Here is a 16,447-nt window from a genome sequence, read left to right on the forward strand (position 1 = left end):
GCAGAGATGGAGTTGATTTAGCAGGTACCTCAGTACATATTATGCTTTATGATGCTGATGATATTGTATTAGTGTCTGAGTCTCCAGGTGGTCTACAGCAGCATCTACATGCACTTGATGATTTCTACACACAGAGGGGTCTTACTGTGAACCTTGGGAAAACCAAGGTTATTGTCTTTCATACATCGAGACAGGGCAGGAGTCAGCTGACATTCACTCTCGCAGGATGCCAGGTGGAGGTGGTGACATCATACGTGTACCTAGGGGTTACCTTCTCTGCAGAGCAGCCACACGCTTCACCATGGGTTCAACAGCCAGAGCTAGATTGACACAGGGATATGCAGCGAGAGAGACAGTGCCACCAAGCGCATTTTCAGGAGCCTCGGACGAAGGAGTGGCTATTTGACACATTAGTCACACTGGCATTGATGTATGGAGCAGCGGTATGGGCGCCAGGCCTTGCTACCCATTGGTGGACACAGATAGAGAGAGACCACAGGCCCTCATGATGGCACGCATGATACGCAGCAAACCGTCAGTACCTCATGACATTATCCGAGCAGAGTTTGTTGATGCGCCTCCTATGATGGTAGAGGCCATATTTCAGACTATATGCCTGCTAGACAGATTCAGAGAGATGCCACAGGACATATTGTCATACAGAGCTTTTGAGGCATCTAGACAATTGGCTGAGGTAGGAGACAGAGGATCATGGTATGCACAGGTTACACGTTGGTTCTCACAGCATGGCCTAGACATGGATCATCTACCACCATTCCAGTATGACAGGGATGCACCACATATCCGTCTCTCTCATAGTGAGAGAAACAGAGTATTGAGATAGGATCTATGGCAGCTCTATACACGAGAGACATGGATATCCCCTACACAGCCTCTTCCACCGAAGATGCTATACCACAGAGATCACTTCATGAGTATCACTGATGATGGATTTATAGAGAGGCCTAGATACATGGAGGGCTTTTTACCACACGGCTCCCGAGTGGCTATTGGTAAACTTAGAGTTTCATCACACCGATTGGAGATTGAGAGTGGCAGAGCAGCACGGATCCCCCGAGAGGAGAGGGTATGCAGATTGTGCGGAGAGGAGGTGGAGAGTGAGGAGCATTATGTATGCAGATGCAAAGCATACACAGCCATTAGAGAGAGATATCCCATTTTATTAAGAGAGCCACATTCCCTACACCAGATTTTTGAGACAGCAGGCCAGCACATACTGGGGAGATTCATTCTAGACATACAGCGCCACAGAGAGATCATTACAGGCTCAGATAGCTCCAAAGGGGGGATGACAGACACAGATTACTACATTTTTTCAGAGATCCATCCCACTCCCAGCCCCTACACGGTAGGAAATTACTCTCCAGAGAGCAGAGACACTCAGAGCCCGGAGGAGACAGAGGACACCTGGCTTTCGGACACCACGCCTATACCAGAGAGAGATGACAGAGATCAGAGCTCAGTTTCACAGAGAGGGCGCGGAGCGACTGGCTCGCTTCAGAGCACACCCAGGCATGTTCTTCAGGGAGCTGTGGACACCCCCTTCATTGATGTATACCATTTTATACCCCCAGTATGGTACACGATGGAGCTAGCTAGGTTGCATATCATGATTGTATACTCCATGCATATAGCTTTGCATTCTCCTAGTAGTAGAGCTCCATCACCTTCACCACTCACTGTACTTATTGCACACCGAGATTCAGCTTTTTAGTTCAGTACTTTTTCATTTTGTTGGGATGACAGAGGATACCCCATACAAGTACACCGATTTGTCTCATAGGCCGAGTTCGGTCTTTTGGAAGACGTTAATAAAATCTCTCTCTCTCTCTCTCTCTCATTTTGTTGGGATGACAGAGGATACCCCATACAGGTACTCCGATTTGTCTCATAGGCCGAGTTCGGTCTTTTGGAAGACGTTAATAAAATCTTTCTTTCTTTCTTTCTTTCTTTCTCTCTCTCTCATCTTGCTTATCGGTTGCAAAGCCTAATACAAAGGCAATTTTCCCTCTGTGTGCATGTTTGGGTGGTTGGGTTGGGTGTGAGTGTGTGTGTGTGTGCGTGTTGTGTTTGAAGATTATGTTCTAGCCCTAGCTAGTGGTGCCCCCCCATTCTTTGTTGGGTGGTTTTTGGGCTATCAGAGAGCCTTGCTATAGAGGCATAGCGTTTCCTATCGCTCCTTGCATATTTTGGTATCCCCATTGAAGAGGCTCTCCTCAAGTTTTCTTAGTGTGAAGCGGCAATGGCATTCCCTTATCTGGAGTTTCATGGCAAAGACCATGAAGATGTCAAAGATTTTGGAGAAATTCGAGGTTGCAATCATAAGCAACCATGTTCAAGAAGAGGCTATGAACGTGCGGCTCTTGAATTTTTTATTAAAAGATGATGATCATAAATTTTTCCTCTAATTCAAAGAGTAGGAAGCAACAACTACCCCATCTTGGGGCTTGACATTTGAGTGGCGAGCACTTACAATAAGTTAACAACAAAGGGAAGATGTGAATGCTATATGGTGAGAATTGAAGGAGTTAAAGAAAGGAGAAGGCCAAAGCGTGGTGGAGTTAGAAGGGAAGTTAGAAGGGTAGTTCAACAATTTGTGGAGCAGGTGATGTTTAGCCTTATGAGAAGAAGTCCCTCCATCCTTCCTAAAAAAGAATGCTTCTGTGGAGAGTCTTTACGAGTCACTTGCAAGTCAAAGTGGAGCTAAAGTGTCCAATAAGGTTTGCGGATGCTGTGTTTATTGAAAAAGACAAAGAAAGGAAGATGGGATGGAGAAGAGAGCTTGGAATCAAAGCCAAAAATGAAGGTAAACCCTACAATTTTTATGGTTTCATGCCAGCTATGGATGTCTACAAGAAGCCCCACCAGATGGAGACGGGGATGTATTTCATTCCTCCCTTCTTCTTTGCAGAAAAGGAGGCTTCTATGACCAATGCTATATTGGACAGAAGAGATTTCTGAAGACCGAAATGAGACGATGTCGAAGGAAGATGTGAAGATTGAAGATCCACCCACACCTCTTTGTGCCAGTGTGCATGCAGAGGTTGCTGGTAATTGTGCTGAAGATTCTCTCTTGAAGGGGCCAAAAGGGCAGGTTGAGAAGATGGATGATAGTGCTTGGGCTACAAGTGCCAAAGAAGACACCAAAGAGGAACATTTTCCCGAGGAAGATGAAGAATGCGAAGCGATTGTGACTTTTGAAGACCAGGGGTTTGAAAATCAAGACACCAAGGGGGTGGGCTCGTGACTGAGCCATTGGAGTCCATGGCTGCTACTCATGATGAAGCTAGGGAATTAGTAGCTATAGAAAAGAGCTTGACCATGCCCTAGATATGGATATAGCAAGCTAGGGAATTAGTAGCTATAGAAAAGAGCTTGACCATGCCCTAGATATGGATATAGCAAGCTTGAATGAGAAAGATCATGAGGTGGATATGGAGCTGTTCTTGCATATGTGTGACCAAAGCTACAAAGAAAATACAAGATACTTTGCAAGCAAGAAAGGCTTAAGTCATGGTGCATGATGCATCTGTGGAGCAAACAAAGGCTCATGCAAAGAAGCACCTCATGCACATGCTACTGGGAGCAGCAATCCACTTTGCAGTACATGTTCTGGAGTGCTTGTTGGATGCAAATTTGAGCTCAGGGTTTTTTCCCCTGATAATAGAGTTTCAAAAATATTTTGAAGTTTTGGATTGGAGTGAGGATGAGGTTTTGCATGTGCAAGACCCACAGCCTATGGGGCCATGGATGGTTTGTGTTTCAGATGGATTGTACTGGTGCAGGCGGCGGCCCATATAAGCTGTTTCGTTTATCCTTTTCAGAATTTGCAAGGGTCCATAATAGCGACGTGCTAGCTTGGCATAGTACTTTTGATGACCTGAGTGCATTCCTTGCCAGTCTTTTCCCGTCTTTTGCCTTAATCGAGCCTTTGGGAACTTGAGCAAAACCCAGTCATCTTCCTTGAATTGAAGGGGTCTTCTATGCTTATCAGTAGCGCTCTTTTGCTTCTACTGTGATACCTTTATGGCGTCCTTTATCTTCCCAAAAGACATTTGAAGATCACGCACATACTCATCCACAGCGAAGATGTTTTGATGCATCTTCAAAATTGGTGGAACTTTTGGTCTACCTTCGATGATCTCAAAAGGAGACTTTCTGGTAGAGCTATGCACCGTGTTATTGTATGCATACTCTACTAACGGTAGGTACCTTTCCCATTGGTTGTGATTATCTACATCATTAACATAGTTCTTAAGTAGATCCAACACAGTGGAATTGACTATCTCACTTTGACCATCCGTTTGAGGATGATACGCTGATGAGAAGTCGAACTGTGTACCCATATTCTCAAATAGCCCTTGCCAGAAGAAACTCGTCATACGAGGATCTCTATCTGAGACTATTGACTTTGGCAAGCCACGGTACTTAAATATCTGTGAAATGAAGAGGTTAGCCATATGATGTGCTTTGATAGTCTTCTTGACAGGTATAAAGTGTGCCTGTCAAGGAAAGCATGATTCAATGATATGTTGAGCTTTTGTTAGGTTGTAGCAGCTCCATATCCATAGTTCAAAGTATTCAAAGAAAAAATCTAAGAAAACTTCTATGTCTGGGCGCACCACATGATAAATGTCATCTTTATCCTTCACAATTCACATGTCATCAGCCCAAGATGGCATAAGATTGCCATGTTACATTTTAGCTAACTTAAGTAGTAAACCCTCTATATCCTCTATATCCAAGATAAGTACTCTCCTTTGTTACTCAAGAGTAGGTAGAGGTGGTAGTCTAGGGGTGGTTGATGACTTGGAGGAGGCCCTTGATGAGGTTCAGGATGTGGTTGTTCACACTCTAAAGAAGAGAATGCCACTCTAAAAGTAACACATTTCCTTGTTTGGGATCTGAAATCAAAACACAACAAAATTAGTCTCGTCTTTTGGCCAAGTGGTTGATCCAAAAATCATCCTCTGTGCTCTAGAATGGCAAAGTGGTGGATCTGGGTCTAGAATGGTTGATTTAGAAATCCTCTACATACTCTCCAATTCTAGAATTGCCAAGTGGTGGATCTAGAAATCCTCTTCAATTCTAGAATTGCCAAGTGGTGGATCTAGAAATCCTCTTCAATTCTAGAATGGACAAGTGGTGGATCTAGAAATCCTCCTTTGTACTCTCGAAGGTCTAGAATGGACAAGTGGTGGTGGATTTAGAAATCCTCTACAATTCTAGAATGGACAAGTGATGGATCTAGAAATCTTCTTCAGTTCTAGAATGGTCAAGTGTTGGATCTAGAAATCCTCCTTTGTGCTCTAGAATGGCCAAGTGGTGGATCTAGAATTCCTTTTTATACTCTCCAATTCTAGAATGGCCAAGTGGTGGATCTAGAAATCCTCTTTATATTGTCCAATTCTAGAATGGACAGGTGGTAGATCTAGAAATCCTCCCTTTCATGTTACACAATTTTGGAATGGATAGGTGGTGGGATCTAGAAATCCCCCTCTTCATGTCCTACAATTGTAGAATGGACAGGTGGTAGATTTAGAAATCCTCCTACTCATATAACACAATTCTAGAATGGATAGGTGGTGGATCTAGAAATCATCCTCTTCATGCACCACAATTCTAGAATGGACAGGTGGTGGTAGATCTAGAAATACTCCTCTTCTTATTACACAATTCTAGAATGGACAGGTGGTAGATCTATAAATCCTTCTCTTCATGCTCCATAATTTTAGAATGGACAGGTGGTGGTAGATCTAGAAATTCTCCTCTTCATGCTCCATAATTCTAGAATGGATAGGTGGTAGATCTAGAAATCCTCCTCTTCACGCTCCACAATTCTAGATTGGACATGTGGTGGATGTGAAAATCCTCCTCTCATGCTCCACAATTCTAGAATAGACATGCGGTGGATCTGGGAATCCTCCTCTTCATGCCCTAGAATTCTAGAATGGATAGGTGGTAGATCTAGAAATCCTCCTCCTCATGTTACACAATTCTAGAATGGACATGTGGTGGATCTACAAATCCTCCTCTTCATGCTCTATTATTCTAGAATGGATAGGTGGTAGATCTAGAAATCCTCCTACTTATGTTACACAATTCTAGAATGGATAGGTGGTGGATCTAGAAATCCTCCTCTTCATGCTCCACAGTTCTAGAATGGATAGGTGGTGGATCTAGAAATCCTCCTCTTCATGCTCTAGAATTCTAGAATGGACAGGTGGTAGATCTAGAAATCCTCCCTTTCATGTTACACAATTCTAGAATGGATAGGTGGTGGATCTAGAAATCCCTCTCTTCATGTCCTACAATTCCAAAATGGACAGGTGGTAGATCTAGAAATCCTCCTCCTAATGTTACACAATTCTAGAATGGCCAAGTGGTGGATCTAAAAATCCTCTTTATATTCTCCAATTCTAGAATGGAAAAGTGGATATGGAATCCCTCAATCGAGGTCTGGATCTTAAATCTTGCAAATTGGGATCTAGATTTTAGATCCAAACCCCAATTTGAAGGCTCTCAGATTCACCACTTGGCTATTATAGACCCTAATTGAGGGGTTTTCGATCCACCCCTTTGGCAAATTAGACCCACCACTTGGCCAATCTAGACTCCATTGAGGGCTTCCAAACATTTCCAAATTAGGAGCCCCCTTATAGTAGAGTGCACTCCAACATTTATAAAAATTGACTGAAGAGTAACAAATTTTCCACTAAAGTTTATAATTGACTTTAAAACCAAGATAAACGTTTCAATAAATACTCTTAATAGATACAAAAAAAATTTCTTGTCAATTCATGATTACAGAAAGACAAAATTCCTCCAAAAAAAACTCATAATCATTGTTACAATTTGCTTTGTTTCTTTGAATGAATTGCTTCAAGTCTTGAAATGAATGCTCCTTAGAACAATATCCTTGAAAGATATCTGTAAGAAACCATCACAAATTAAGTTTCTTCCTTTTGAATACAAAATTATTTCGTAAAATCATGTATTGGGTTGTAATTATCATTTATGTTGAGTAGTACCTTAGCGACTTCTATCCAGATGGAGAAGATTATACTCATTCAACACCTTCTTTAGAAAGCCTTTGTAGTGGTTGGCTTCAACTGCGGTGTGGTACAACCCAATTTTCTAGCTAAAGAAATCATTTGTGGTCCCTTCGTGCTATCAATACTGATTCGTTCTTTTGCCATTATTTCTTTTATCTATTCTCTTCTATTTTCATTTTCACTTCTTACATTAGCTGATGCCTCCTATTTGTCAACTCCTATTTGTCAAACAAACAAGCTTTTGTATCTTCTCTGCAAGTGGTAGCCTATCTATGTTGATTGTTTTCTATGACCATGTCAAGTTGCGATTTTTCCAAAAATCCTTGGTGCCTTTGTATTCATTTTCATTAGATATTGGGGGTTGTTCGTAACTATGAGAGCCAATGACCTCATGCACATCTTCGCTCTCATCAAGCCGCAATAAGTATTGGAGCAACTCTTCCATGAAAATATTTTCGACCATCTTTTCTTCATCAAACTTTATAGGAAATATGCAATTGTTGTTAGGTGAAACACATCCCTTGTATGGAGAGTCATCAATAAGGACTGTTCTCTGAGCATCACATTCAAAGCATGCAGAGATTTTGGCCAATGGTTTGAACTTTGCCTGTACTGTTGGGTTATCAGGTCTAACTAGTTTATTACTTTCACAAATGTAGCAAGCATCTTGAGCGCAAACTACAAAACAACGCAATATCTCTCCTACTCTGTCTTGTAACATTCTGAATATTAGAAGAACATTACTGTCTGTCGCCATTGACCAAATCCCATCATTAAATCTTTCTAATATAATCTTCATAAATTTGATGCATCTCGGTCTTAGGACAATATGTCTTCTTGAATCCATTTAAATAGATTCGTGTATCGAAGATGGGATGAGTAGCCTATGGCCCTATGGCCATAGGGTCTTTTTTTGAGAGTTACTATTATGTAGGGGTGCTGCAACCTCTAAAGGATGCACCTCTACGTTAAAGAACGCTTTAGAGGTGAAGCCTATGCCCACAGCATGCTTCTCAAACATAGCTATGGTGGGATGATGCACCTTGTGTTTAAATGCAAATCTAGGTAGAAAAATGCATAGGGAGAGTACTTCTCTTTGAGAATAGATTGCCTCATAGGAATAATTATGGAAAGTTGAGTGCTTTTGCAAAGGTGCAGGGTTTTCTTTTACATGAAGGTTCCAAATAAGAAGAAGAGGAGGAATAATAATACATCAAATCAGCAAAATGAGAAAAAGAAAGATGCAAATGAGGAAAATGTAGAGAAAGTATTAGTTGTGGTGGCTGAAACAGGTTATCAACTGCATTGACTGTCACCAACTCCAATTCTTGTGGATCCTACTCCACATGCATTTTTGGATACTATAGTTCAACCCGAGGAAGAAGTGTTGGACAAGCAAATTGAAAAGAACTCTAAGAATGGTCTTGATGGATACATGGGTATTGAAGAGTACTTCAAGTTTGGTGTGTAGTTCACAGCATTGATCCCAGTGGAGCAGTGTGAAATTGCTCCAATGGCGTACAAATGCAGACCATTATCAGATAAATATGTTGAGTATTTGGTAAAGCAATTGGTTGGCCATTCCAGGCCTAATTCCAATACTGCAGACTTAATGCCATATGATCCAAAAACTCAAGAACCTTTGCAATTAGATGAGGTTCAATTTGAGAAGTTGGATCAGTACCATTATTGGATTCTTGAAAAGGCTCTCCTTTTCAAGAATCCTTCTAGCTACATGTGCATCACCCCTACATATTCCTTCTTAGGAGGTAGCCTATGGCTAGAGGGCCATAGGCCCCCCTCTTAAGCCTTCTTTTGGCTCCTAGGTTCTTCTTAGTAAGTCTTCAGAGGCATCATATGGCCACAAGGCCATAGGGTTCCCCTCTCTGAAATTTGTCTACCTAGATTTGCATCCCTTGGCATGGTGCTTCACTGCTCTTGGGAGGCAATTTTCGGCTAGAGGGCTATAAGGTCCCCCTCTCTACCTTTCTTCTAGCTAGTTTCATTGACATAGACTTCCTCTTACAAGAAGTCTTCCTCTTGGATCTTCATCTATTTACAGGGTGCTTAACACTTGTATAATCACTCTTGAGAGACACCCATATGAACAAGGACCATAGGCTCCTGCTATACCAAGCATTCTTTCCACTAGATTTGCATGTATTCACATGATGGTGATTCACCGCTCCATAGTCACTCTTTGAGAGGCACCCTATGGCCAAGGACCATTTGAGTTAGTCTTTGGGCTTGACACTATCCTTCCTATCGAGAGTTCCTTGTCCCTACCTTATGAGTTGCAGAGAAATTAGATTGGATAGGACATATAAAACTCTCTCATAGGGACAAACTCTCTCATAGGGTTTATGAAAGGGTGGTGGTAATGAACCATGCAAATACTCCACCCAACCTCCTATATATAGGCCCTTAGCACCTTCTATATATAGCCCCTATACATGCATGGAGGGCTCCTAGCCCTAGGACCCTTGTCCTCACATTACCCCCCCTTGAAGAAATGTTTTCATCCTCGAAAACAAAGGTAGGGAACTGCTTCTTAAGCATGGAGACATTCTCCCAAGTGGAACCTTCCTCAGGTCTATCTTTCCACTTAACTACTAACACCTATTGTCTAACCTGGTGTCTAGTGCAAAGCTCATGAAAATCCAAAACTCTTTTGGGTTCATGAGGAACGCTTGGTGGTTGAATAAAATCGATCAACACACCTATGTCTTGACTCTATACCACTCTCTACGTTGTCTACTAACCACCCTGCATTAAGCATAGTATACTCTCCCTCTTTGTTAAGCTTTCCATGTTGAAATGCTATAGGATCTACCAAGTATGCTTGCTAGGACTCTGTTGTCACCTCAATGCATGGGCCCATGTCCATGCCACACGTTCTTCCACACGTGTCTTCTTTAACACTCTCAATAGCTTCGCAATCCTTAAAACTAGATTCACTGTCTTCACCATAAAACAAGTGTATCTTTCTAGGTAGTGCCCCATCAACCAAGACAAAATCAAGGTACCAAGACACAAGTTCCTCTCCAGTACCATTGATGGGAAGTGGTTTGCTAGAGGACTTTCTCTTGGAAGACATTTCCACACCTGCAACAACAAGAGACATTATTCATAGTTTTTTTTTTGTCCAAAAAAGATAAGTACATAAGCTACACATTTTTAGTTAGGAAGATATTGATGTTAGGATAAAAAGCTTTGAGAGGGGGAGCCTATGGCCCTATGGCCATAGGGGGATCCTTGGTGAATAGGTGGGGTTGATGCATCTTATGAAGATATGCACCTTTTCAAAAGCCTCCACAAATGCTGTGGTTGTGTACCATATACCACTCTCTACGTTGTCTGCTAATAACCACCCTCCATTAAGCATAGTATAATGTACCTCTTTGTTAAAATTTCCATGTTGAAATGTTGCAGGATCTACCAAGTATGCTTGCTTGAACTCTATTGTCACCTCAATGCATGGGACCATGTCCCATGCATGGGACCATGTCACCTCAATGCATGGGACCATGTCCATGCCACATGTGTCTTCTTTAACAATCTCAATAGCTCTACAATCCTTAAAACTAGATTCACTGTCTTCACCATAAAACAAGTGTATCTTTATAGGTAGTTCCCCATCAACCAAGACAAAATCAAGGTAGTTCCCCATCAACCAAGACAAAATCAAGGTACCAAGACACAGGTTCCTCTCCAGTACCATTGATGGGGAGTGGTTTGCTAGAGGACTTTCTCTTGGAAGACATTTCCACACCTACAACAAGAGCCACTATTTAGACATTATTCATAGTTTTTTTTGGTCCAAAAGATAAGTACATAAGCTACAAATTTTTAGTTAGGAAGATATTGATGTTAGGATAAAAAGCCTTGAGAGGGGAAGCCTATGGTGCTATGGCCATAGGGGGATCCTTGGTGAATAGGTGGGGGTGATGCATCTTATGAAGATATGCACATCTAGCTAGAAAAATACTTGTGAGAAGGAGAGTCTATTGCCCTTTGGCCATAGGGTGCATCTCAAGCGTCTCTATGTATTGAATATATGCATATTTAGCTAAAAGATTGCTTCTACAAGGGAGCTTATTGCCCATTGTCCATTCATAGGGTACCTCTCAAGAGAGATAAAGGAGCCCCATGTTAAGTGCAAAAATCTAGCTAAAATAATATTTGAGAGGGGATTATATGGTCCTCTAGGCATAGGGTACCCCTCTAGAGTGACTATTGAGTGTATGTAGCTAGAACAATGCATGAGAGGGGTAGCCTTTAGGCTTCAAGTAATAGGGTGCCTATGAAGAGTTACTATGGAGTGGTGAAGCACCATGCCAAGAGATACAAATCTAGGTAGACAAATGCTAGAGATACAAATCTAGGTAGACAAATGCTAGAGTTACTATGGAGTGGTGAAGCACCATGCCAAGAGATACAAATCTAGGTAGACAAATGCTAGAGAGCGGGACATGATGCCTCTCAAGACTTTACTATAAAGAATCTATGAGACTGGCTAGAAAAAAGCTTGAGAGGGGGAGCCTATGGCCCTCTGGCTATAGGGTGCTTGTCAAGAATGAAAATGTAGGGGTGATACACCCTATGAATGAATGCATATACAGCTTGAAGCATGCTGGAAAAGGAGAGCCTATGGCCCTATGGCCATAGGGTTCCTCTAAAGTTATGGATAGGTGATGACCCTACAAAGGGATGCAAGAGTGAATGGCCCTCTGGCCATAGGGTGCTTGTCAAGAAGGAAAATTTAGGGGTGATACACCATGTGAATGGATGCACATACAGCTTGAAGCATGCTGGAAAAGGGGAGCCTATGGCCCTATGGCCATAGGGTTCCTCTAAAGTTATGACCCTACAAAGGGATGCAAGAGTGAATATGGGGAGGTGATTATGCAAGAGATATTATGGGGAGGTTATTCACCATGGATAGAGTGCTTGAAAGGGAGATGCTATGGATTTCTTAGCATAGGATACCTTTCAATAGTACGTAAGAAGAGCCTATGGACCTACCTAGAAGAATGCTTGAGAGTGGAGCCTATGGCTATTTGGCCATATGGTGCCTCCCAAGAGTTACTAAGGATCAACCAAGGTGTAGGTATGCAAGTCTAGGTGGATGAATATTTTGAGAAGAGCTACATATGGCCATGTGGCCATAGCGTGCCTCTTAAGACTTACTATGAAGAGGCAATGAACCTAGCTATAAGAATGCTAGAGAGGTGAATCCCATAGCCCTCCAACCATAGGCTTCCTTCCAAAAATGACAATGCAAGGGTGATGCCCCATATAAAGGGAAGCATATTTAGCTAGCTAGAATCATTTTGAAAAGGGAGAGCCTATGGCCTTGTGGCCATATGGTGCCTATAAAGAGTGACTTTAGAGAAGTGATTCACCTAGTAAAGGGATGCAAATATAGTGGGAGGAATGGTTTTGAGGGGGAGCATATGGCCCTTTGGCCATAGGGTTCCTCTCAAGAGTGACTATAGATAGTCTCTAGATCTAGGTAGTAGAATTATTTAAAGGAGCATCCTATGGCCCTATGGCCATAGGGTCCCTCTGAGAGCAACTATGTATGGGTGGTGTGGCCCATGAAGAATGCACATCTAGGTTAAAGAATGCTTTAGAGGTGGATTTATGCCCAAAGCATGTGGAACCTACATGCTATACAGAGGCTAGCATGCTTCTCAAGCATAGCTCTGGAGGGATGATGCACTCTATATTTGAATGCAAATCTAGGTAGAAAATTGCTTATGCAAGGGAGCATATTTCCCTTTGCATATTTCCCTTTGGGAATAGGGTGCCTCATAGGAGTTATTATTTAAAGGTTATTGCCTATAAGGGGATCCTTGGAAAAATTCTTGTGAGGGGATCTTATGGCTCCTTGGCCATAGGGTTCCTCTCATAGAGTGACTATGGAGAGGTGAATCACCATGTTAATAAATGAAAATCTAGTGGGAAGATTGATTGGCCCAAGTTGCTTACTAAATAGGGTGTCTCTCAAGAGTTATAATAAAAATGTGATGCACCATGTAAATAGAAGAAGATCCAAGAGGAAGAATAGTTGTGAAGGGGATTCTATGTCCCTTTTACCCTAAGGTATCTCCAAATAGTGAATATGGGGAGGTGATATACCATATAAAGAGTGAATATGGGGAGGTGATATACCATATAAAGAGTGAATATGGGGAGGGAATGCCCATGAACCTAGCTATAGTGGGGGACCCTATGGCTCTCTAGCCATAGGGTGCCTCCGAAGAGTTAATTGGAGTGGTGAAGCACCATGTAGATGGATTAAAATATAGGTAATAAAATCTTGGAGATGGGGACCCTATGGCCTTGTGGCCATATGATACCTCTTAAGAATTACTATGAAGAGATTATGAGGCTAGCTAGAATAATGCTTGAGAGGGGTGGCCTATTGTTGTTTGGCCATAGGGTGCCTCTCATGAAGGACTATGTAGGGGTGATGCACCATGTGAAGGGATGCACAGCCTATTGCCCTATGTCCATAGGGTTCCTCTAAATTTATATGTGGGTGATGACCCTACAAAGGGATGGAAGAGTGAGCATGGGGAGGCGATTATGCAAGAGTGATTGTGGGGAGGTGATTCACCATGTAAAGAGAGCTTGAAATGTTGGACTCTATGGAGTGACAATGGAGAAGTGAGGCACCTAGTAAAGGGATGTAAATGTAGTTGGAAGAATGGATTTTAGGGGGAGCATATGGCCCTTTGGCCGTAGCGTACCTCTAAGAGTGACTACAAAGAGCCTTTAAATCTAGTTAGGAAAATTCTTGAGAGACGAGTAGCCTATGGCCCTATGGCCATAGGGTCTTTTTGAGAGTTACTATTATGTTGTAAGGTCCCTCCCAAGCCATGTATGTATGTGTCTCTTTTAATATAGATTTCAATAAGAAAAGAGAGTGTAATTAGAAAGAGTGAGACAATAAGGCTAGAAACATTAGAAAAGTGTTAGAATAAAAATATTAAGAACTCTTTTGAGGGGATCTTATGGCTCCTTGGCCATAGGGTGCCTCTCAAAGAGTGACTATGGAGAGGTGAATCACCATGTGAATACATGCAAATCTAGTGGAAAGAATGCTTGGTATAGCAGGAGCCTATGGTCCTTACTTCATAGGGGTGTCTCTCAAGAGTGATTATACAAGTGTCAAGCACCATGTAAATAGGTGAAGATCCAAGAGGAAGACTTCTTGTAAGAGGATGTCTATGTCACTTTTACCATAAGGTGTCTCCAAAGAGTGAATAAGGGGAGGTGATACACCATGTAAAGAGTGAATATGGAGAGGGGATGACAATGAAACAGCTAGAAGAAAGGTAGAGAGGGCCTTACAAAAATTGCCTCCCAAGAGTAACTATGGAGTGGTGAAGCACCATGTCAAGGGATTCAAATCTAGGTAGACAAATTTTAGAGAGGGGGACCCTATTGCCTTGTGGCCATATGATGCCTCTGAAGACTTACTAAGAAGAATCTAGGAGCCAAGCTAGAAGAAGGCTTGAGAGGGGGGCCTATGGCCCTCTAGCCATAGGCTACCTCCTAAGAAGGAATATGTAGGGGTGATGCACCCTGTGAAGAGATGCACATATAGCTAGAAGGATTCTTTAAAAGGAGAGCCTATGGCCCTATGGCTATAGGGTTCCTCTAAAGTTATGGATGGTTGATGACCCTAAAAAAGGATGCAAGAGTGATTATGGGGACGTGATTCACCACATAAAGAATTCTTGAAAGGGGGATGCTATGAGATGTCTTAGCATAGGCTACCTCTCAAGAGTGACGAAGAAGAGTCTATGCTAGATAGAATAATGCTTGGGAGTGGGAGCCTATGGCTATGTGGCCATTGGCTGCTTCCAAAGAGTTCCTATAGATTTTTGAAGCAACATGTCAAGGTATGCAAGTCTAGCTCGAAGAATGCTTTGGGAAGAGGAACCTATGGCCATGTGGCCATAGGGTGCCTCTTAAGATTTAAGATGAAGAGCCTAGTTGGCCTTTGCTAGAAGCATGCTTCTCAAGCATAGTTATGCCGAAAGGAAGAGCATAGGAATATACCTAGAAAAGTGCTTGAGAGGGAGGGCCTATAAACCTTTGGATGCTTCAAAAGGGCAACCTATGGCCCTATGGCCATAGGATGCCTCTCAAGAGTGTCTACATAGGGTTTGGGCGGGAAATTTGAAATTTGAATTGCCCCCCAAATTTGAATTTGAAAGTTAAACAAGATACTTGAATTTGAATCTAGGGGGGGAATTCAAAATTCAATCTTGGTTAGTTGTCTTTTCATTTTCTAAAATTTTTCAATTTTCTAAATTCAGTAGTAGTGGGAGGCTTCCTACACAAATTCAAAATTCAAGCTTGAATTTTAGAGGGATTTTTGAGCAATCAAGGAGATTTTCAATTCTTCCAAGAGGATTATTACAAAAAAGTACAAGGTACTATTCATTGTTTATGTTTCAATTTCTTGGTAATTATCCTTTTTGAATTACTCCATTAATATGAGATTAGTGCATGGATTAGTGTATTAATAAGAATGCTAATTATTGTGTAGGTAATTAGTGCATTTAAATGAATATTTCTTTGTATTAGTGCATTAATGTGAAGGTTAAGTGGTGTGTAGTTAGATTGATTAGCAATCAATGACTTCATTAGTAAACAGACACATCAACAAAAGGGAAACACTAACCTTGAAGTGCGATGGGAGATTAGTGGTTTGAGGACGATGATGAGAGTACACGCCAAGAAGACAAATCTGCATGATTGAATGACACTGATTGTGTGTGTGTGTGTGTGTGAGAGAGAGAGAGTTTATGTGTGTGTTTGTATGTGTGGGTGCGCAAGGAGGAGAGAGGGAGAGAGGCAAGAAAGGTGTCTGTGTGCACAGTTGGAGAAAGGGATGAAGAGGGTGACAGGGAAGCAAAGAGAATGGGATAGAGGCGGCTCAAATCGACAAGATCAGGACGCAAGGGAGAAAAGGGGGCCCAATTGACGGTGGCGTCAATGGGCGCACGACAGAACATGGAAAGGGAGCACGACAACGGTAGGGACAAAGGCGGCTCAAATCGACACAAGATCAGGTCACGAGGACGTACACACATCTCACGTGATATGTAATCTTTGCAGCTGTACCTAGGTCGCGAGGACATCACATATGGTGCCTAGGGAGGTGTATGTATTGCTATTGGGCGCATGACAGAACATGGAAAGGGAGCACGACAACGGTAGGGACAAAGGCGGCTCAAATTGACAAGATCAAGTCACGAGGACGTACACACATCTCACGTGATATGTAATCTTTGCAGCTGTACCTAGGTCACGAAGACATCACATCTGGTACCTAGGGAGGTGTATGT

Source organism: Cibotium barometz, chromosome 36, assembly GCF_041138505.1.
Source record: "Cibotium barometz isolate CiBa-2024 chromosome 36, ASM4113850v1, whole genome shotgun sequence".
Lineage (NCBI taxonomy): Eukaryota > Viridiplantae > Streptophyta > Polypodiopsida > Cyatheales > Cibotiaceae > Cibotium > Cibotium barometz.